The sequence below is a fragment of the Cryptomeria japonica genome, chromosome 10 (assembly GCF_030272615.1).
Source record: "Cryptomeria japonica chromosome 10, Sugi_1.0, whole genome shotgun sequence".
In the NCBI taxonomy this organism is placed as follows: Eukaryota; Viridiplantae; Streptophyta; class Pinopsida; order Cupressales; family Cupressaceae; genus Cryptomeria; species Cryptomeria japonica.
This window is the reverse complement of record NC_081414.1, coordinates 851,566,873-851,590,844: the sequence shown is the minus strand read 5'-3', so window position 1 is coordinate 851,590,844 and position 23,972 is coordinate 851,566,873.

The window sequence follows — 23,972 nt, the reverse complement described above, 5'->3', positions numbered from 1 at the left end:
TTAAGAACTGAGCTTATTAGGAATCACCTGGTTAAGGGATTGACTACAAATGCCTTGTTAGAGGCAATACCCTGTAAGGAGTAACCTTGGTAGAGGATTTGAAAATCCAAGATAATGGATCACCTTGTTAGAGGATTTGAATAACTCCAAGCTTGTTAGAGCTTACCCAGTTAGGGGATTTTAATTCTACTGTAATTGTTAGAAAACAATAGGAGTTTGCTGATCTCTTTGAATAACATTACACTTGCTTGTTTAGATCCATTTCAAGCTCCTATCTGCCTTTACTCAAATTGCAGATACATCATCCAGTTCAGCAACCACACACTCAACTAATCTATGTTCACTCTTTTCCAACTCATTAAACTAAACAACTTCATCGACCTTAAATATAAATCAATCAAGTCGGTAACACAACAAAAACCTAATTCTCATAGATATTACAAACAAACACTTCAAGTATGATTGTTGGATTACATAGAAATATTTTCACATCAATCAAGAAAACCATGATCGCTCCTTGATCATCGCTTCATCAAGCTTAGTAACTCATCACACACTTTGCATTAGATGAAATACATTTTCTCATTCCCTAGACAAAAAACCATTACAACAAATCGCCAAAATATTTTCAAATTGTCTTTATACAATAATCATACGTGTCATAATCATTGCTGCTCATCATCAGATCATAAACTAATATAACTAACTCACCAAACTTAATCGGTTAGGGTTTATAAAAAACAATAGGTAGGGTTTTACCGGTTACCGGTTCAACTCTCCAATATATAGAAATACCAGTTCACTCCACAAATTCTTCCTATCGGTTACAAAATAATATTACAAAAATATCAACAATATCATTACCAATTAATTGACATCAATGACAACATAACATATCATTAATGAAATATTCATGTAAATGCCAACATTTTCAACCATCATCATAAAGGACAAAACTCCCAAAGGTTCTACCCAAAGGAGTAAGGTTGTTCTAAAAGGTATTAGATCATCTTTCTCATCTTCTAAAGATGAAACCTCTGAATGTAATGTCACAACCTGTTGAGGTAAAGTCACTTTTTCCAAGGCATTCCATCTAAGCGCACAACCTCATTATCCACCAAGAATGAGTATGACCTTGTAGATCAGTTAGGGAAGACACCCACCATCATCTACATCCTTGATATTTTACTCTTATCCCCCACACATAAGGCCATCCTTGATAAGACTTTGAGGGAGACCTCTATACCCACTAATCTGAATTTGGACAAGTTTCAAGCCATGGTGGGATACCTTTCCATTCTATATACCCTCACATTCACAAAAGTAGATGATGCATCCATTACCCAATCACATAATGCACCTCTACATATTGAAGCCTTTATCTATGAAAATCGAATAAAATGAGTCCTAATAGATGGAGGAGAAGGTCTTAACATTTGTACATTGAACACTATAGAACAATTGGGATATTTTTAAAAGGTTCCAAATTATACATATGCTATCTCCATATAAACATATGATGATGAAGAGTGCACATCCAAGGGTACAATCACCTTCCCTCTCAGAGTCGGGCCAATTATGAAGGATGTGATGTGTCAAGTCCTTGATTTAGAGCTCACATACAACATAATCTTGAGATGCCCATGGATTCATGAAATGAAAGTTGTTCCTTCTACATATCATCAATGTATCAAGTTCCCACATAATGGAATTGAAGTCACCATTAATGGTGATCTGAATCCATTCATATATTGCAACAACTTGCAATCAAAATTCAAAAAAATAATACTAATAAATAGAGAGGCAACTCTATCATCCACATATATTGATCCTGAATCACTAAAACTGTCAACATTGAAACAAGGTGAGCTTAAAGGGAAATATCAGGATAAAGGCATGCGCGAGTACACTCTAAATGAAACTATATACCTAAGACAAGTAATGTATTCTCCAAAAGACTATGGATGACCACATCATTCTAAAAGGGTATCTATCATTACACTAAAATGGGATCCTACTATATTCCAAAAGTGGGATGAGACGGAATAGGAGGACTTATACAAAATGCGTTATAAAGAACCTGAAGAAGATACACAAGATTACATCAAGATACCATGTGAAAAGTATGGCAAAGGATTCAAGAACTTGCAAAAATTTGGGTATGATGAAAAGAGCCATCTTGGCTTAAGAAAAGAGGGTGTCACTCAACCTTTACCACCAGAATTGACATTCAAGAATCAACACTCCAAAGGACTTGGTTTCATACCTTTCAGGTTAGGTACATACAAATTTAAATAAGCATTGAAAATCATAGACTCTAATGAGAAAAAAGAGAAACGTTATTCCACCAATTCTAATGAGTGGGAATGGGGTTTAGACAAATCGTGTAGTGATTATGAGCTCACTAAAACATTCAGAGAACTAGGTGAACCTACAAAGAAAGAAGAGTTCAATAGAAAATTCAGAGTTGGTCAAACTACTTCGGAGTCTACAGCTCAAAAAGAGGATAATAAAGGAAAAAGTCTTGAGGATCCCAAACAGTCTTAGTTTCTAGGTTCTATGTCAAAATCATGAAGATTAAGGACTATCTTTCCTAAATGTCCTTTTAGTGATGCAAATTTGGATTCATTTATGGTCAAGAAAGTTGAGGAGAGTGCTAGTGATGACTTCGACAATTACCTTGATATACCTAAAGAGAATTGTGTCTTTACCCTTAATCCCACTGACTTTGAAAACATTGATGGCCTTCCCCTTGTTTACCCAAAACTTATTGATTGGCACCACAAAGGACCTTTACAACTAGACATATTTCAAAATGATGATGCTTTCATAGACTAATTGGGCATACAAAACAATCTTCCACTTGGGGACCATAAAGTTGGGTACACTATAGAGCTCAATAGTGTGCCATACTTCGGTGAGGGTGTTGGGCCTTCTAGTCAAAAAAATATAAAAATAAAAATAAATCATGGGTTTTATGGTGAAAACCACACTGTGGTACTGTATGACTCAAAAGAAGTAAAAAGAAAGGATGTACCTGAGGGTGAAAACCTCTTTGAGGTGCCTGAAGATGGAAGGCTTGACATTCTCTTGATGGCATGATATGAAGAGAAATCATCCATGTTGGTGGAGAAAACTATCAAAACAAATATTGGCATAAAAGAGATTCCACGAAACATATTCTTAGCACAATCCCTAATAGACAAAGAAAGATCAAAGTTCGTAAGTTTCTTCATAGAACGAAAAATCAATTTTGCATGGTGATATGTGGATATGCCTGGACTAGACCCTGATCTAGTAATGCACCATTTGACAGTTACACTAGGAGCAAAGCCAGTGAAACAAGAATTAAGGAAAATGCATCCACAAGTGGCACTCTTAGTATTGGAAGAACTTGCGAAACGGTTGGATGTTGGATTCATAAGACCAATTCATTACCTTGAGTGGATTTCTAACTTAGTACCTGTCAGCAAGTTAGATCACAACATCAAAATATGTACAGATTTCAAAGACATCAACAAAGATTATAATAAAGATGACTTTTTGTTGCCAAATATTGACTTGATAGTGGATCTTACAGCTGGTCATGCAATTTTATCTTTGATGGATGGATTTTCTAGCTACAACTAGATAAAAATCACACCCAAAGATTAGCACAAAACAACATTTACTTCTCCTTGGGGAACCTTTTGCTGGAATGTTATGCCGTGCGGACTAACGAACATGGGTGCAATATACCAAAGAGATGACTACCATCTTTGATGATATTATGCATGTTATCATGGAAGATTATGTTGATGGTCTCCTAGGAAAATAATTAAAAAGAGAAACACATTTGGACATTCTTTCAGTAATCTTTGATTGGTTAAAGAAATACAAAGTAAGATTAAATCCTAAGAAGTGTGTCTTTGGAGTAACTTTTGGGAAACTCCTTGGATACATTGTCTCAAAGAGAGGAATTGAATCCCACCCAACAAAAGTTAGAGCTACATTAGAAATGCCACCACCAAATAACATCAACCAACTTTGGTCTCTATAGGGAAGATTGTAGTCTCTAGGAAGATTCATATCTCAACTTATAGATAAATGTCATCCTTTTCAACTCCTCCAAAAAAACATCAAATTCAAATGGGATGATAAATATCTAAAACACAAGATATCACTGAGAGCAGGGGTGAATCAGTGATCTTAAACAATTTCAATCTATGTGTGCTAACACTAAATTGCAAACAGAAAAAAAAATATGCCACATAACACTAGATATACGAGGAAAAGCCAATGTGGGAAAAACCTCGGTGAGAAATGTTGTTGGAGTCTACCGCTCCTATCCAACCTCACAATGAAATAACCATATTACAATGTTTAGGGCACCAACCCAAGGAGAACCAACCCCTAACAATTTATGGGAACCTACCCAAAGGAGCACCAATCCCTAATATATTTAGAGAACCAACTCAAGGAGCACCAACCCCTACACGAAGCACCCACTCAGTGAAAGACAATGAGATATAAAAATAATACAATGATAAGAAGCTTGTTAGAAATGATTTTTGTGACCCCTGCAAACAATTCACTTCTTAGCTTCTACCTTGCAGGGTCTTCTCTCTCACTAACTCTTCCTTGCGGGTACTATCCCTGTCGGTATGATAGACAATCATTCTCGGTAACTATTTACCAGTTACCTTAAACCTTGTCAATTAAATCCCTCTTGCCAGTTCTTCTTCTAACACTCAGTCACTTCAATATTTTTCTATTAATGCTTAGACTAATCAACTCTCATCTAGAATCATCACACTTTTTCATGACACAACTTAAGTCTTTGATATGCATATTTATACACATGCTTTCCTACCAAAACCAAAATTCAAAATTTATGCACCTAGGGTTTTATTCACTGACCACGATCCATATTGAATTAGATATCATCTTCTTGAATTGACAACCTATAACAGATCAACAAAAATATCTGTCCCTTTTATTCTTCCAATGCACGTTTACTCTATTTAGCAAACTAGACCCTATTCATCGGCCTTGATTTTGTCGATCACAATTAAAGATCTATTTGTTTCCTTCTCCAGATCAACAAGATAATTCGATATCATGCTTTGATCATAACATGAAAAAATATCTTCCTTTTGATCTGCTTTAGGCCGCAATCCTCTGCAATCCCGTGATTTCTGTAGTCTTCATTTAATATCGACCTAATCGACAACTACCTCATCAAGGCACTACTCACCTACCACTGCATGTTCACCACATGGAATCCATGTGTCATCTCTATTGGCATCCAACTCACTTTATTGTATCGGTTCAAACTCAATCACCGACCAAACATACTACTGATATACACCAACTAGTTAACCTTCATATCATGCACTTCTCTGTTCTGCTAGTAAGGACATGTTATCTCGGACCGCACTTGCCAAACCATTAAAAATACCCGAGGTAAGCCACTGTTATAAATATTCATCATTTACCGATGATAGTCCTCAACCATTTTTCCAAAGTGGAAAACACTTCACATCTTTTCATCTTCATAACTGGGTCACACACTTTTCTCCTGATGTTGTACTGCCATCTTCAATACATAATCCAATAGCCATCCTATTTGTCTTCCTCCAGTTTTGTTTGTCTTCCCTTCAAACTTGGCATCAAACATTATGCTACATCTCTATCCAGAGGGAGTCCTTCAATTTGTCTCTTTGCTATTTTGTCGGTTGACATAGTTACCAGTTGACATCAACATGCCAACAACCTCCAATACTCCTACTTGCATACTAGTAACATCAACTTGAATAATTGACATCAACGACAACACAATTCCAACAATCTCCCCGTTTGGTATTGATGTCAACACACATTTTATTCACAATGGGACTCTCTCTCCCCCTTTGACAACAATACAAAGGGCTCAATCACCAACTTCACCCTGGTTCACTCTCCTTTCCAAACATCAATACACTCTCCCATTTTTTTCAAGCTGGTTGCTACCTTTGAAGATAGACAAATTGAATAGACAACTATAAAAATCACAATGTTGTCTTGTAGATAATGACTGATGATCGAGTTCTCCCTCTTTGAATTTACTCTTCCTGACAAGCTGATTACAACTTTTGTAGATAGACAAATTGAATAGACAACTTCTTGAAATCTCAAACTTGCCAAAGGTGCATACTCTCCCTCTATGTGTGATACTGAATTCAAGTAGCAAAACCTCTAGAATTAACACCCATCTTCACATCCAATCCTACACCTGCTATCACTGTAACACAAACATTTGATATCCCCCTGTGTACAGTGTATGGTCCAAGAGTCAAAAGATGTATAGTTGTGAACTCCCCCTGAACTACAAATCTCCATACACATTTAAGTGCAGAAAGGTGGTGGGACAACTCCTAACTTGTGTCTTAGATACTCAAATATGTTTATTGATAGAGGTTTTGTGAAGATATCAGCAACTTGTTCACTTGTAGGGACATATTCTACCTTTAATTCTTTCTTTGCAACCTTCTCCCTGAGAAAATGGTATTTGATGGCAATATTCTTTGTCCTTGAGTGAATAACCAAATTATTTGAAATACTAATTGCACTTGAGTTATCACACCGGATAGGAATAGGGTCACATATTTCTCCATTAATGTCCTTGAGGGTCTTCTTCATCCATAACACTTCAGAACAACATGTAGCAGTAGAAATATAATCTGCCTTAGCACTAGATAAGGAGACTGAATCCTGATTCTCATTGTGTCATGAAACCAACCAGTGACCCAAAAATAATGCTCCACAAGTTGTGCTCTTTTGGTCATCAATGCAGCCTCCCCAATCAACATCAATGTAGCCATGTAAAGTGAAATCTCCTAGCTTTGGATACCATAAGCCATAATTAAGTGTTTCTTGTAGGTACTTTAAGATCCTTCTAACTGTATTCACATGTGACTGTTTAGGTGCATCTTGAAAATTTTCCACCATACATACTGCCTTTACTATATCCAGTCTTGAGGTAGTAAGATATAATAGACTACCAATCATGGATCTATATAGGGTCTAATCCACTTCTGGTGACTCATCAACCTTGCTCAACTTTCATCTAGTCACCATGGGGGTACTTACCGGTTTATTATCCTCCATCTCAAAATTCTTCAACATATCTCTGGCATACTTGGTTTGAGAGATAAATATTCCTTTATCTTGTTGTGAAATCTACAAACCAAGAAAATATGACAGCTCTCCAAGGATTGACATCTCAAACTCTGATTGCATCTAATCAACAAACTCTTTACACAAGTTATCCTTGTTGCCTCCAAATATTATATCATCCACATACACAACAACAATATTCATGTGATGTCCATGTACTTTGATGTACAAATTACTATCTGCATTTCCCTTTCTTAAATCTTGCTCCTGAAGATACTTATCTAACCTTGACTACCATGCTCTGGGAGCCTACTTCAAACCATACAATTCCTCCTTCAATCGGCATGCAAAAGTTTCATCATCATGCAGCAAAAAACCTTCTGATTGTTCTATGTAGACTTCTTCTTCCAAATTACCATTCAAGAAGGCAGATTTAACATCCATTTGATATACCTTGTATCCTTTGCAGGCAAAGAATGCTAAGAACATTCCAATAGCCTCAAGTCTTTCAACTGGTGCAAATGTTTCTTCAAAATCAATTCCTTCTACTTGAGAATACCCTTTGAACACTAATCTTGTTTTATGCTTGACAATCTTACCTTCTTCATTCATCTTGTTCCGATAGACCCATTTAGTACCAATGACATTCTTCTCTGCTGGTCTAGGAACTAACTCCCAAGTCTTGTTCTTTTCAATCTTCTAGAGCTCTTCTTCCATTGCATCCATCCATTTCTCACTTTTTCTAGCCTCATTAAATTTTTTGGGTTTTATTTCAGTCATGAGGCAAAAATTCACTTGTTCATTGTTCCATGCAATTCTTCTTCCAGTCTGCACACTGTCATTTTTATTTCCTATCATCTACTCTTCCGAGTGATTTTTTGGCACATATCTATTAGGGGTCTTATTGGGTGCCTCTTCCTGTTCAATTTCTGACTACACTTCATCTTCATCACATGAGTTATCATACTGATTTACTTGTGTTTGTCTACCTTTATGCAAGTCTTCATCAACTCTAACATGCACACTCTCAATGACTCTTCTCAGTCTTTTGTTGTAGAAATTATAGGCCTAGAATCAAAATCACCTAAACCACCTAAATCATATTCATCTCTCTTGATGAAGCATTTACTTCAAAACACTTTGAAATGTTTTACTAATGGATTCTGGTCATACCACAATTCATAACATGTCATTCTGCTATTTACTCTCAACTGAACCTAGTTAAATGTATATACAATAATATGAACAGCTTCCTTCTAGTATATATCTGGTATGTTTGCCTCATTTAACATTGTTCTTTCCATCTCCTTGATAGTCCAATTTTTCCTTTCTACAACACCATTTTGTTGTGGTGTCCATGGGGCTAAATATTGTCTTTTGATTCCATGTCTCTCACAGTAGTTTTCAAACTCATTTGATGTGAACTCAACACCCCGGTCAAATCTCAAACACTTCATCTTGCATCCACTTTCCTTCTTAATCATCTTCCAAAATATTTTGAACCTCTCATATGCTTGTGGTTTGTAATGTAGAAAGGTGACCCATGTCATTCTTGAAAAATCATCAATGAGCAACATGAAGTATCTTTCACAAGCTAAATCTCTTCTTCTAGTTGGGCCACACAAATCAGTATGCACAAGTTCTAAGGGCCTTGAGGTATTATGTTCTTTTCTCTTGAAGGTCACTTTAGTTTTCTTACCTCTTAGACATTTATCAAAAAAGGTGCTTGCCGGTTTGATGATCTGTGGTATATGTCTCACATAGCCTTTCTTGCTCACTTTAACCATATTATCAAAGTTTATATGGCCTAATCTTCTATGCCACAACTAACTCTCATACACTTGTCCCGTAATGCATTGGAATTCAAAGTATTCTTTGAGGTTGTATACATTTCCATCTATCCTTTTTCCTTCTGCAACAATCTATCTTGTACTCTCCCTTCTTATCTGACAACTGGTAGAGTCAAAAGTGAAGTTGTATCCTTTGTCACACATTTGACTCACACTCAACAAATTACATTTTAGGCCTTCCACATAGTAAGCATCATATTCTTTAAATTTTTCGTCTATGTTTAGGGTTAATTTTCGTCTTATCTTGATGGAAGAGTTATCTCCAAACCTCACCGAACATCCATTCCAATCCTCAAACTTGATGAACTTCTTTTTGTCTCCATCCATGTGATTTGAACAACCAGTGTCAACTACCCATAAATTTCTTCTTTTGCATCCAGGGTAGTCTAGACAATCAGACTTGACTTAGCATTATTCTTATCCTTTTCTACCCAAAACTATTTGGCTTCCTTCTCCTTTCTTGCAACACCTTTCTACTCTGGTTTTTCTTCCAATTTTTGACCTAGTACTCCCTTCTTTTTCTTAGATTTGCTGATCTTGCAATGTTTTGCAATGTGACCAAAACTTTTACAATGACAACATTTTATATTTGCATTAAATGATGAATTTGAAAAATTATTGTAAGGTACCGACATATTTCTTTGACATTCATAACTCCTATGACCATACTTACTGCACTAATAACAAAAAATATTCAGCACTAATAACAAAAAATATTCATATCCTAGAGTGCAACAAATGGATTTTTACTTACAAAACTAGTAGGGGGATTATGCATCAAACTACAATCAGCAATTATATGTCCAAACTTATTATACGGATAACAGTAATCATGGAATTTGGGTAGATACCACTCTTGTCTCTTTGGACCAACAAATCTTTGTCTCACTGGGTGTCTTCTTCTCACGTTATTGACTTTAGTGAATCCTTCATTATTAACCTTTGCCTTGCCTTTAGGATCTGCATTCTGGTACAATGAGTGATCCTTCTAGGTCTAGGTTTGAGCATTTCGATTCACAAGCTGATTTATTGTAGCTGCAACATAGGTCTTCTTCTCAATAGCTTTGCTGACTGCAAAGTTTTGGTTTTCTTTATTTTCACTTGAAGAAGTAAACTGCATCTCCTTGTAGGATGAGTCTTTGTTGTTGGAACTTTGTCCCTCTTCAAATCCTATACCTCCGCTATCCTTTGAGTACTTCTGATTACTCAACATCTTATCCAAGGCTTCAATGTTTCTCTCATATTTGCTCCTCATCTTCAATTCATTCTTTCTCTTGTCAAGCTACTTTCTAAGCCTTACAATTTCGTCTCCCAAATTCTGATGCTTCTTCTCCTTCTTTATTAAATCAGAGCATGTAACTTTACATATCCTTTTAGCTTCTTCCAACTAGAGTTACAGATCATAAATTGTTTTCTTGGACTCCTCCATAGATTGCTCTAAATGATCTTGTTCTTCTATAACAACATACTTAAACTTCTTATGTTCCCTTCTTGTTTCTCTCAACTCCTCAAAAGCACTTATGAGATCACCTTCCAAGTCCACTTCAGCTTCAATGTCTTCACCTTCATTAGCTCCATCAATCGGTTAATCTTGTGCCATAAAGAGATTAATTTCACTTTCATCCTCACAACAATCATCTTTTGAGGCACTTTCTTCATCTGTAGCATCATATTCAAAAGTATATAGGTTGTTCAACTTCCGGTAGCTTCTTGTTTATTGTCGGTAGGCTTTCTTCTCTTTATCCTTACCCAAAGGTCTACTGGTGCTTTGTTGCTCCTCTCCACCATTCTCACCATAGGGACATTTTGAAGCAAAGTGTCCTATTTTACCATAGTTAAAATATTTGAAAGGCAATTTTCCTTTTTACTTGTTAGATCCTCTTTTAAGGTTCCTTACAAATATTGCTACCACTTTATCTGAGTCTTCACTAATTTCTCTATGAGAAATTTCTTCCTTACCCTTTTTGATGGAGTTTAAAGCAGCCTCTTTCGTTGAAGTTTCTTCACCGGTTGTTCTCATCTCATAAGCAGTTAGGGACCCAAATAACTCATCCATTGAAAAGGTTTCTAGATCCCTAGCTACTTCTATTTTAGAGACCTTTGTATCATACTTATATGTGAGTGGTCTAAGTACCTTCTTAACAATAACATCATCAGATATATCCTCTCCAAAACCTCTAATAGTATTTCATTGTTTCATGAACTCTTTGAAGATAATCAACAATATTTTCTTCATCTTTCATTTTCAAGGCTTCAAGATGAGCTCTTAGTGTTTGTAGTTTATCCTCCTTGACCTTGAAATCTCTTTCAAATAATATCTTCAACTTATCCCAAGTTTTCTTGGGGGGCGAACAATGCATAGCCTTAACAAAATCATTATCAGACAATCCACTGAGAATAGAATGTTTGGCCATGGCATTGTTTTCATACTCCTTCTTAGCATACAGAACTGTAGGGGGAACATTAGGGGTAGTATACCCATTCTTCATAGACATCCAAATATCAAAACCTAGGGAGGATAGATAGGTTTCCATTCTTCTTCTCCAAAAGGCATAGTTGGTACTACCAAAAATGGGAAATTTGGGGGAGGAGGATTCATTCCTTGGCATTGTGCTCTTAAACCAAAATCTACCCAAGATAGAGAAAGCTTTGACCAACAGGGAACCTAATGCTCTAATACCAAATGTAGAACACAAGATATCACTGAGAGGGAGGGTGAATCAGTGATATTAAACAATTTCAATCTATGTGTGCTAACTAGTAGAATAATTAAAATACTGAATAACAAACACAAAATAAATATGCCACACAACACTGGATATACGAGGAAAACCCAATGTGAGAAAACCCTTGGTGAGAAATGTTGTTGGAGTCTACTACTCCAATCCATCCTCACAATGAAATAGTCATATTACAATGTTTAGGACACCAAACCAAGGAGCACCAACCCATAACAATTTATGGGAACCTACCCAAAGGAGAACCAATCCCTATTCTATTTTGAAAAACAACTTAAGGAGAAACAACCCCTACACTAAGCACCCACTTAGTGAAATACAATGAGATATAAAAACAATACAATGATAAGCACCTTGTTACAAATGAGTTTTGTAACCCCTGCAAACAATTCACTTCTTAGCTTCTTTCTTGTTCGGTCTCCTCTCTCACACACTCTTCCTTGTGTTAATTAGAGGATAAATGAGAGGGGGGGTGAATCAATCATCAACGGACTATAGAACTTTAATCACTAAATCCTTATTACTAGAATATATAAACCAAATAATGAAATAGCAGATATAATAGCTAAGCACAAATATAAACCATAGAACATTTACCAACCATCCACAAAAGATAACACCAAGATTTATACGTGGAAAACTCGAAAAAGGGAAAAAGCATGGTGGGAAGCCTACCCATAGTCAGATAATACTTTTGCAGTAAGTATGTGATTACAATAAGAGGGGCATGCACATCGAGGAAGGCAAATAGCCTAGAGCACACTACTCATCACAAAAGGAGCCTCACCGACTTCAAAATGAATCTAGACTACAATCCGAAAGAAGAATGAACTGCAAAAATAGCATCTCCTATGCCTGAGTAGTATTCCGGTTAAGCTTGGTATTAGAGGTCTTAACCCTCTTTTACCAACCCAATTTGATCACCTATGATCGACCAAAAACCTCTACATATGATTACAACTTTATTCACACATAGATAATCCCATAACCATAATCCCATTAATCCCATGATCTACAAAGAGATCTTACATCACATTTATACCAACCGAGGACCTAAAAAATTTGGTCAGCCACCTAAAACATAATACAATAAATTCATAAATTAAACCCTAATCTAATGATCAACCAAGCTGACCTGAGACCAAAACAACATAATCCAATCAATAAACCCAACTGATAATGCATCGGGATCATCTACCAACATGTTACATAAATCGGTCTATAACCTATCTGAATAAGATAGCATCAGGTCTGGACCCAAAATCCAACACCACCAATCAATAGGAACATGAACAAGATAACCAATAGCATCTCGAAAGCCATCTAGAAGCCATACCAACACTACTTATTACATGCATCAGAAGGTCTTCAACAAAGATCTATTGGTAGAACCCTTACCGGTGACCAAAAGGCTTACTAGAACAAGTGATAGCTCTTGAGTCATCAAATACCAAACCAACTAATCATGATACCCATCAGAATAGCATGAATGATAGATCTAAACCAACTCCACAAGACCAAGCATACCAGAGCATACCAGATCAATATCATAAACCAACCACTCTATCAAAACCTATCGAAAGCCGGTAAACAACAAAAACAAATAGTGTTTCCATAAATGCCAAAACATCAATGCAACACATAATCAATTCCTCCAATTGCCAACACCTTGTCAGTACTATCCCTGCCAGTATGATAGATAGTTATTATTTGTAACTATTTACCGTTTACCTTAAACCTTGCCGGTTCTTCTTCTAATACTCAGTCACTTCAATATTTTGCTAGCAATGCTTAGACTGATCAACTCTCATCTAGCACCATCACACTTTTCATCACACAACTTAAGTCTTTGATATGCACATTTATACACATGCTTTCCTGCCATTTTTTTTTTCAAACTTTACGTACCTAGGGTTTTCTTCATCGACCATGATTTGTATTAAATTGGATCTCATCTTCTTGAATCAACAACATGCAATAGATAAAAATAAATCTTTGTCCTCTATATTCTTCCAATGCCCGTTTACTCTATTTAGAAAACTAGACCCTGTTCATCGGCCTTGATTTTGTTAGTCACAATAAATGATCTAGTTGTTTCCTTCTCTAGATCAACAAGATGATCAGATGTCATGTTTCGATCATAACACAAAAAAACTCTACCTTTGATCTTCTTTGGGCCGCAATCCTGTGTAATCAATCTGTGATTTTTGTAGTCTTCATTTAATATCGACCTAATCGACAACTACCTCATCAATGCAGTACTCATGTACCACTACATGTTCACTACTTGGAATCCACATGTCATCTATGTTGACATCCAACTCACTTGATTGTGTCGGTTCAAACATACTACCGGTATACACAAACTGGTTAACCTTCATATCATGCACTTCTCTATTCTGTCTGTTAGGACATGTTATCCTAGACCACACTTGCCAAACCATGAAACATACCTGGGTTAAGCCACTGTCAGAAATCTTTATCATTTACTGGTGACAGCCCTCAACCATTTTTCCAAAGTGACAAAGACTTAATATCCTTTCATCTTCTTATCTGAGTCACACACTTTTCTCCTAGTGCTATACTCACATCTTCAATCTATGATCTAACAACCATCCAATATGTCTTCCTCCAGTTCTGTCTGTCTTCCCTTCAACCTTGGCATCAACCATTATGCTAAAACTCCATTTGGAGTGAGTCCTTCAATTTGTCTCTTTTCTTGTTTACCGATTGACATACTTATAGATTGACATCAACATGCCAAGAACCTCCAATACTGCTACTTGCATACCGGTAACATCAACTTGCATACCGGATGAAATCAATGACAATACAATACTAACAAAATGTTAGCAGGCTTTTTAGATACTTAAAGATAATCTCCTAAATCCACTAGTTTTGATGCAGCCAATTCTAGGAAAACCCTTGTTACTATACATATTAGCTACACAAACAACACTAGGGGCACTCTTGGCACATCAGGACAATGAAGGCAAAGAAAGAGTAGCATATTACATTAGTTGCACTTTGGTTGGCTATGAGCTTAACTACACACCGAGTGAGCATGCATGTCTTGGTGTAGTTTTTTCCACGCAAAAATTATGACATTACATGGTAACTCATAAAACCAAGCTTGATGCAATGATAAATACACTAAAATATCTTCTCAATAAGGAAACACTCACTAGAAGATTAGCTAAATGGGTTATGATCCTAAGTAAATTTGACATCAAATATGTGGATAGAAAATCAATTAAAGGACAAGCTATTTCAAATCAATTGGCAGACACACCCATGGTTGATGATACTCCTATGACTTCAGAGTTCCCACATGAATCCATTCTGACGATGATAGACACAAAGGCTTGGCAATTGTACTTTGATGGTTCATACACACAACATGATGGAGAAACTGCCATCCTTTTTATCAAAGCTCAAGGGGATTCCATTCCTAAATCCTATTGACTGTAATTTTCTTGCACCAATAGCATAGCAGAATATGAGGCATTAATAATGGGTTTACGAATTGCAGTTCAGTGGAAGATCCAGGAACTTCATGTTTTTGGGGACTCTCAACTTGTAATTCGCCAAGAAAATGATGAGTACCAAAAAAAACATTAAAAATCATTTCCTTATAAGAAGATGGTAGATTAATTCAAACAATAATTCACAAAGATAATCTTTGAGTAGATTCCAAGGGAAAACAATCGAGCTACAGATGCCATGGCTACTATTGCCTCATTGATTTATCTACTGCATAATGAAACCTACTATTAGTTTTTGGTGGACAACCTTTTGGTCCGCTCATATGAGATCACTCCTATCGAGATGATATGTGTTGTTGGTCTCGATTTCCCTTGCTACGGTTCTATTTTTACATACCTTCGCAACAATACCCTTCCCCCTGACCTATCCAGCAATCATTGTCATACTTTCATCCGCCAATCTTCTCGCTATGTCATTTTATCCAATACCCTTTACAATTGAGGTCTAGATGGCACTCTTCTTAGATATTTAGAAAGGGGTGAAGATAAGATTGAATTATGAGAAGTTCATGAAGGTATATGTGGTTCCCACTCTAGTGGCTTTAGCTTAGCCAAGAAACTTATTAAGAGTGGATACTACTGGCCCACTATGGAAAAACATTCATATCAATTTGTCAAGAAATATAAGAAATGTCAAATTCAAGGAGATCTTATTCATGTGCCAACTCAAGAACTTCAACCGATCGTGACTCCTTGGCCCTTTTGTCAATGGGGACTCAATCTCATAGGAAAGATTCATCCTTCTTCTTCCAATGGTCATAAATTCATTATCACTACTACAAAATATTTCACAAAATTGATTTAAGTCATTCCTCTCACCCAAGTCACTGGAAAATACATTTCTACATTCATCCTTAACTATATTATCTATTGCTATGGTGTTCCCCTTTCCATCATCACAGATGACGAACGTCCCTTCAAGAACCAAGATATTTATGAACTTTGTGATTGCTTCTATATTAACCACTGATATTCTACTCCATAACACCAAGGTAATTGTTAAGTTGAGGCATCTAATAAAACCATTCTTAGAATCCCGAAAAAGATAGTTGATGATACTAGCCGAAATTGGCACATCCAACTTAACCCCACACTTTGGGCTTATCACACAAGTGTTTGCACACCTACTGGAGCTACCCCTTATTTGCTTCTCTATGGTGTCAAAGCTATATTTCCTATTGAGGTTGAGTTACTATCCTTATGAGTCTCTTTGCACAATATAATCACGGACGAAGACTATAGGGTCTCCCACTTATACAAACTAGAACTATTGGATGAGCGATGACAAACTACTTTTAATCATCTTAAGGCTTATCAACAAAGAATGAGTTGCAGATATAATCACAAGGTAAAGCCTTGCACATTTGAGGTGGGTAACTTAGTATTGATAGAGAGTCCTAATAATCAACAGGACTAAGAAAAGAGGGGAAAATTTGAGTCCAATTGGCTTGTTCCTTTTGTCATCTTAACAATCTACGGATCTAGTGCATATCAGCTCTCAACACCATATGGAGAACCTTTCGAGGATCCTATCAATAGAATACACCTTCATAGGTTTTACACATAGCTCTTCAAAATATCCTAATATCAAAAATATAAAAAAAATATAATAAAACCAAAAAAAAAAAGAAAAAGAAAAATCGAAAAAAAAGTAAAAAGAAATAAATTTGTCCAATGGTGAAAACCACTTTGGTGGTACTGTGTGAAAGTACCATGGTGAAAACCAGGTGTCAGGAACCATGTGCTAGCTTGATGATGATTGTAATGAATGACTTCAAGTGTTGTCATTGATGGAACATGTACACATAGATATATGTTCACATTGTCATTGTAATCTTAGAGAAAATCGATATTACTCCAAAAGTTACCTGTATTGCAACTGGTATTGGAAGTTTAGTTTATAATGGTTTAGAGAATGTCAACCACTACATGTTGACAACTGATATATGCTCGAATGAATTGACCCCTACTTAGAGATTCAACGGAGACCATCAAAGAAGAAAACGGAGAATAATCAATTTACATGTTGATAGTGGTTAACTCTTAACCAGTATCAATGTTCCAGCTATTATTCATTAATTGTGTGATGAGTTATCATCGATCATGATGAGTTACCCCTAATCGAAAAATTTGGCAGCAATTTCTAATGAGTTATGTTAGATTGTCCAGATGCACTGCACCTAGGAAGTTGTGATATGATTTCTAAGCTGACATGAAATCTAATGTCTATATAATGACATTATGATGAACTATTTTAGAGATATGATGTATGGAAAGATAGAAGTGTTAATTTGTTAAAGGGATTGCAGAATATGTTGGTGATGCAGTTTTGATTGAGTAGAATAGGATCTAGTCAAGCAAGTTGTGCTACTTCTAGATCACACCACCTGTTGTTTTCTAATCACTAAAATAGTCAAATCACCTAACTGGGTAAGCTCTAACAAGCTTCATTTTTCAAATCCTTTAACAAGGTGATCCATTAGTTTCAATTCAAAAATCCTCTACTAAGGTTACTCCTAACAGGGTACTACCTTTAACAGGGTATAGCTCCTAACAGAGCTTTGGGATCTTTAACAGGATTCGCTCCTAGCAGAGCATTTTTGTAGACCTTAACCGTCCAGTTACCTAATACTACAGATAGTTAACTTGTGAGTCCCAGCTCACTGTGGTTTTTCCCATTTGGGTTTTCCATGTATAAAAACTTGTGTTATGATGGATGTTTTACTTATTGTGACTTCTTTAATATCATTTTGAATTGCATGCATAGTGTTTAGTAAACTTGTTAAGTATCTCTATTGGTCAGTGTTTAAAGTGGTATTGTTTTTGCTGTCACTGATTCACCCCACCTCTCAGTGCTTTTTAAGTCTATCAATTGGTTTTAGATCCTAACTTCATTAAGGCTTAATCACTTGGAAGGAAACCATAAAGCCACCAAGTGGGATATGAGATACTTTGAGATGGCTAGAGTTCTTGAAGCTACCAAGGAAGAGCTCGAAACTCTAATGGTCAAATTTAAAGCTTCACAAGTAAAAAGGAGAGAGATGACTGAACAAATATTGGAAATATCTAATAATAGTTCTTCCGGATGAAGCTAACATTGATGCATTAGCTAAAGAAGTTGAAAATCTGAATGGTGAGAAGTTAAATCTAAGAAGACAGTTAGAAGCCCTAACTATCCACATGAGTCAAGAGCTGGAAGCTAGGAGGGCGACTGAAGATCTTGTCAAAGCAAGAGATCATGAGATTGCTAAGATCAAACAAGAGAATGCAACTTTGCATGAACATTGGCATGAAGAGAAAGAAGAAAAAGAGGCTTTGCAGCTAGATCTTGAATGGCATCATCCCTAAGAGAGACTCTTACAAAACATAATGAAGATCTTACAAGGACTTCACTGAGGCTAATGGAAAGTTGGAAAAGTTCAATAAAAATTATTCTATGCTGGATGAGCAGATCCAATCTTAGAGGATGAAAGGTGATACATCTGGACTATGCTTTAACACATCAAAGAAAGGAGAGTCTTCTAGTACAAAGAGAAACATTCACAAGGACAAAACTGATCCTAAGGCTAACAAGCCTATAGGTAAGAGAGTTTTTAAACCTATTTGCTTTGTCTGTCATAAAACTGGACATACTGCAAATGTGTGTAGAAACAGACCCAATGAGAATATAGGCTACGATGCAAATGTTAGGTATGTATCTATGAGGTTTGAAGGTCATTTTTTTACATGCAACATGTATGGACATAGATCAGTTGAATGTAGATGTGGAGCTGTACGTTAGGAAATAGGAAATCATCACAAACAATATAAACATAATACTAATTTAGCCTAATCACAAAAAGCTAGAATGCAATGAATCTATCCTAAACACACTCAATAGAGACATGAAATCAAAACATTCAAAATTAAAGACATATGCAAACAAATGGTAGACTTGAATGCTTCTTCATGTGGCTCCATTGTCCTTCTTTCTTCTCCAAATAGCCTTTGTTTGTGGATCTCACCTTCAAGTGCACAAACCTAATGTGAAAGCAAGATTGATATTGGCACAAGAATACTAGAAGAAGTGATTATTTCTCATTATTTGATTCTATGATTATGTGATTGCAAAAGTGATTACTAATTAGCCTTGATTGATGAAGATCATCCAATTTATAGAAAAATTGGAGAAAAGACAAATTAGCATGAAATGGATATTGGAAGCAATTAATTTCAAAAATGGCACAATTGAGTGGAAAGAAGAAGGTTATGACACCTTCTATGTCATGAATTATGACATATTGCCAATGCAAAGCTTAGAGGACTAGAACCCTATGACATCTTGCTATGCCAAGAGTATGACGCATGAAGCACAAAAATAGGGAGCACTAAAGACAAGTTAATTAGGTGGAAATTAAAATTAGGAAATTAGAAAATAGGTGGAAATTAGGAATGAGGAAATAATGAAATTAGGAATTAGGAAATGATGAAATTAGGTAAATTAATTAATAATTTGTCATTTATTAATTAATTCACAAAGAGGAATAATTAGCCCATTAAATGAACATTTAATTGCAATGAGAAGACTTAGAATAAATAAACAATTTATTAATCCTAAAGGAAGAAATGACACACACAAGGTTAAATGATTAAATCACAAAACCCTAGAAGATGAATTAGGTCTTGAAAGATAATTGACTCGATTTGATTTGATTTTGGATTGATAAATGACCAATATGATAAATGATTTGGTTGATCAAATGTGCCAATTGACGAGGAACAATGACTAATTGATCCAAATTGACATAATTGAGACAGACAATGATCGATGATAAATTTATCGCAAGATGATAAAATTGACAAGAGGACAAGGATTGATGACAAAATAGATTACAAGACGACAAAAATGACCACAATTGATGACAAATCGATCACAAAATGACAAAATCGAACATGACAACGACCGATGACAAATCGATCGTCAAATGACAAGATTGAAAATGATAAGGATTGATGATAAATCGATCGCCAGAGGACAAGATTGACAAGAGGACAATGATCGATGACAAATCGATCGCAAGATTGACAGGAGGACAAAACCCTAATTAGGATTGACGATGTCCAAAATGATGACAAATAAGCACGCACATTGATGCAATAGGATAAGATTGATTAAAATCATGACTGGAGATTGTTGTCGACAAGACCAAATTCGAGAGCGAGATAAAGGAAGAATGTAGAAGAAAGACTCGATGTTCGTAAATGATAAAAACCAAGTACGAATCATAGGAGAAATATTAATGCAACGTAAAAACCTAAAATGAGGCAATGCGCAAATGTTAAAGTATGACTCTGCAAGCGTTGACCATTTTTAGGTGTCTACATTTTGCCCCTCTTTGACACAATGCAATTTTAAGCATTGTTTCAAAGAACAGTAATAAAAATGCCTCGGACAATAATGATGACATATGCATGCCCCCTCGAGGAATTGGCCGGAAACATGCAGAAAAGAGGCCAATTGATCAATAAAAAGGATAGGATCGAACAGACTGACAATCGGATACCGGATGCATGAAGGACAAGCAATTGAAGATGCAAAAGACCGCGACCAACATAAGATAGAGAGGGTGCACATCCATCTATGCACTGACAAAGATCTATAAATGAGACCAAGAAAGTGACAATTTGCTCATTTGCACTACGCAAAGAGAAGGATTTGTTGCTCTAGACAAGGACACTTGCAGATAGATGGCGAACATTCCAATGGCGGATCACCTCAGTGAATGTGTACGCACATTCAGATGACCAGACGACGTAGGAGCAGCAGTATGGATCTCAAATACCCATGTTTTAAATTTGATGAACTTTGAGTGCTTACAGGACATTGTGGGGCCCACAGGGGATGCAGAAGAGGACTCCTGCACTTGTGTAGGGCGAATCCTGCACTTGTGTGGGGCCTTCTGCACTTGTGTAGGGAGACACAAGTGCAGGTTACCTGACAGAGGCGCAGGTTACCTAACACAGGTGCAATTGTGCAATGCAAACCCTAATTTTGGTCAAAATGACATGCCAATGATCCAGAAAAAGGGGACAAGGGTAGAATAGGTCAAATTAGATGAAAAACACCCTGATTAGACATGAAAATGAGGAAATGCAACCCATAGGAGTAAACCCTAAAACTGACAAAATTTGCCCCAATTGTGATGCAGAGTCGACAGTATCCGTTGATCACACGAGAGAACCGACCAGATTGCTTTATGCTACGACATAGACTCAGGAGCATAGAGAGAGATACCTTAGCAGGACTTGGGATATACTATGTCACATTCATGCCCGAGATTAGGGAAAACATAGGACTTCTTACCGCATTGGCAGAGCGATGGCATTCAGAGACTTCCTCCTTCCATCCGGCGACTAGAGAGGCGATGGTGACATTGGAGGATGTATGGCGTATCCTCCGCATTCCGATTCATGGAGAGATGATAGAGTATGACCCAGTGACAGGGAGAGATGCATTGTGCAGACTATTTGAGTGTGATGCAGATGATCTGGATATCGTCGAGAGAGAGATTGGCTGGGAGACCATGGCATCGGAGTATGATCGACGGTATGTGGTGATAGCCGTGGTGATAGCATGTCTACTAGCAGGAGATAGACGAGGACATGGATTCCCTATTGGATGGGGAAGAGTGCTGGAGTGGATGGCGACAGAGGGGACAGTGTATGCATGGGGACCATGTGTACTGGCTATGCTCTATTTTCAGCTGCATCAGATAGCATATCAGGGAGTGCAGACTTTGAGCTGTGGAGTTACATTGCTACAGGTATGCGCATTTGAGCACATAGCCATATGTCAACCGATTACAGATAGATAGGTAGTACCACATCGACCATATGTGTATTGCTATGGAGGAGCACTGAGACAGGGTCCTTTTGGATACATATTGTACTGGCGACATGAGCTAGATAGACTGAGAGAGTTCACATAGAGACCATATCATGATTGCCCTAGATGGTCAGATGATAGTGAGGAGCTACCGTATTGTAGACAGGAGAGGTACTTGATTGGGCGACCAGTGAATCGCCAGAGAGTAATTGAGTTGTACCTACCAGAGAGAGTCAGACGACAGTTTGGAGAGAGGCAGGATGTACCTAGGAGGACTGCACACTTTGCCCGATCTCACAGAGAGACGAGTCAGTGGGGGAGTATGATTCAACCACACATAGCATATACTGATTTTTCACAGCTACAGCAAAGATAGTGGGATTGGGGATCAGATGTGGTGGACGCTGGGACGACAGAGGAGTATGATAGATGGTTTGCACGATGGCGGCCAGTGCCATTGACAGATCTGGATATTCCAGTACCAAGGCGACAGGAGGACTTCCCACTCACAGGAGAGGAGGAGGGAGATGATGAGGATGAGGAGGATGAGGATGGGGATGAGGATGAGGACAGGGATGAGGATGAGGACAGGGATGAGGATGGCGAGGATAATGAGGATGGTGAGCAGGAGGCATTACAGGATATACCCATAGAGCCAGAGATAGCTAGGACAGAGGAGATGGAGATGTGCAGGGCTATCATAGCGAGTCAGCAGGATCACATTGCAACTTTAGAGAGAGAGCATGAGCAGTTCAGAGCGGAGATAGCCAGACTCAGAGTGGCTCGAGACATAGCAGTAGCTCAGGCACAGCAAGAAGGACAAAGAGTCATTGAGTATATTGGGTCGATCCAGGATGCCAGCGTACGGGAGCTAGGACAAATGCTGGTAGAGACCAGAGAGGAGATATGCCATTGGAGGACACTATATGAGAGTGCAGTTCCACTAGAGAAAAGAGCACCTTCATATCGGGCACAATCGAGGACAGAGAGTAGGGCACACTCTCGGAGGTCATTGAGCAGCATGGGGGTGAGTGGACCTATGAGACCACCATAGCCAGGACCAGGAGGGACATCATCCGCAAGACATGGCAGGGATGAGGAGGACAGAGGGAGCACCCAGTGACAGAGGCACATGCTCCTTAGGACAGACAGTGGACATTATGTAGTTTGACATTTTGTAGTCAGCCTGCGGGCCAGACTTAGGACAAACAGTCTGATTTTGTACTCCGATATTATGATGAGATATGATATGATATGCATCGATATGATGAGATGCAAATGACTTATGTGATTTTCCCTGTATGGATGGCTCATGCACTATTTATGGACCTTTGTGGAATATGTATGGATGTATATATTTTTTTTTGCGTATGCATTTTTGATGCATTTAGAATATGAAATGGATAAAATGCTTGATGTGATGCTCGATGTAATGCAAATGTACTAACCAAATGGATGCAGGATACAACATATGTGTGGGGAAATCGGAGCACTAAACCGAACTGACTATCCGAACTGAGGGAAGAAATGTTAGTAAGAAGAAAATGAGACAGAAGACAGTTAAAGATGAAGAAAACTTGCTTTCAGTAATGCACTTTGTAGGTGAGAACCTTTATTTTTATGTAGCAAAATGGATGCGTAGCATCATGGCATTGAAGGCCAGAGCGGAAATGCAACCCTATTTGTGAAAGATAGACACATCATAGACAAGCAACAATCACAATCAAAAAAAGAAAAGGATCATGAACCATCTCGGTCACTCTAAATCACTTAGTGACATCATCGAGCAACATAGGAACATGATCGAAGATAAATCAATAGAAAGATAAGATGCACA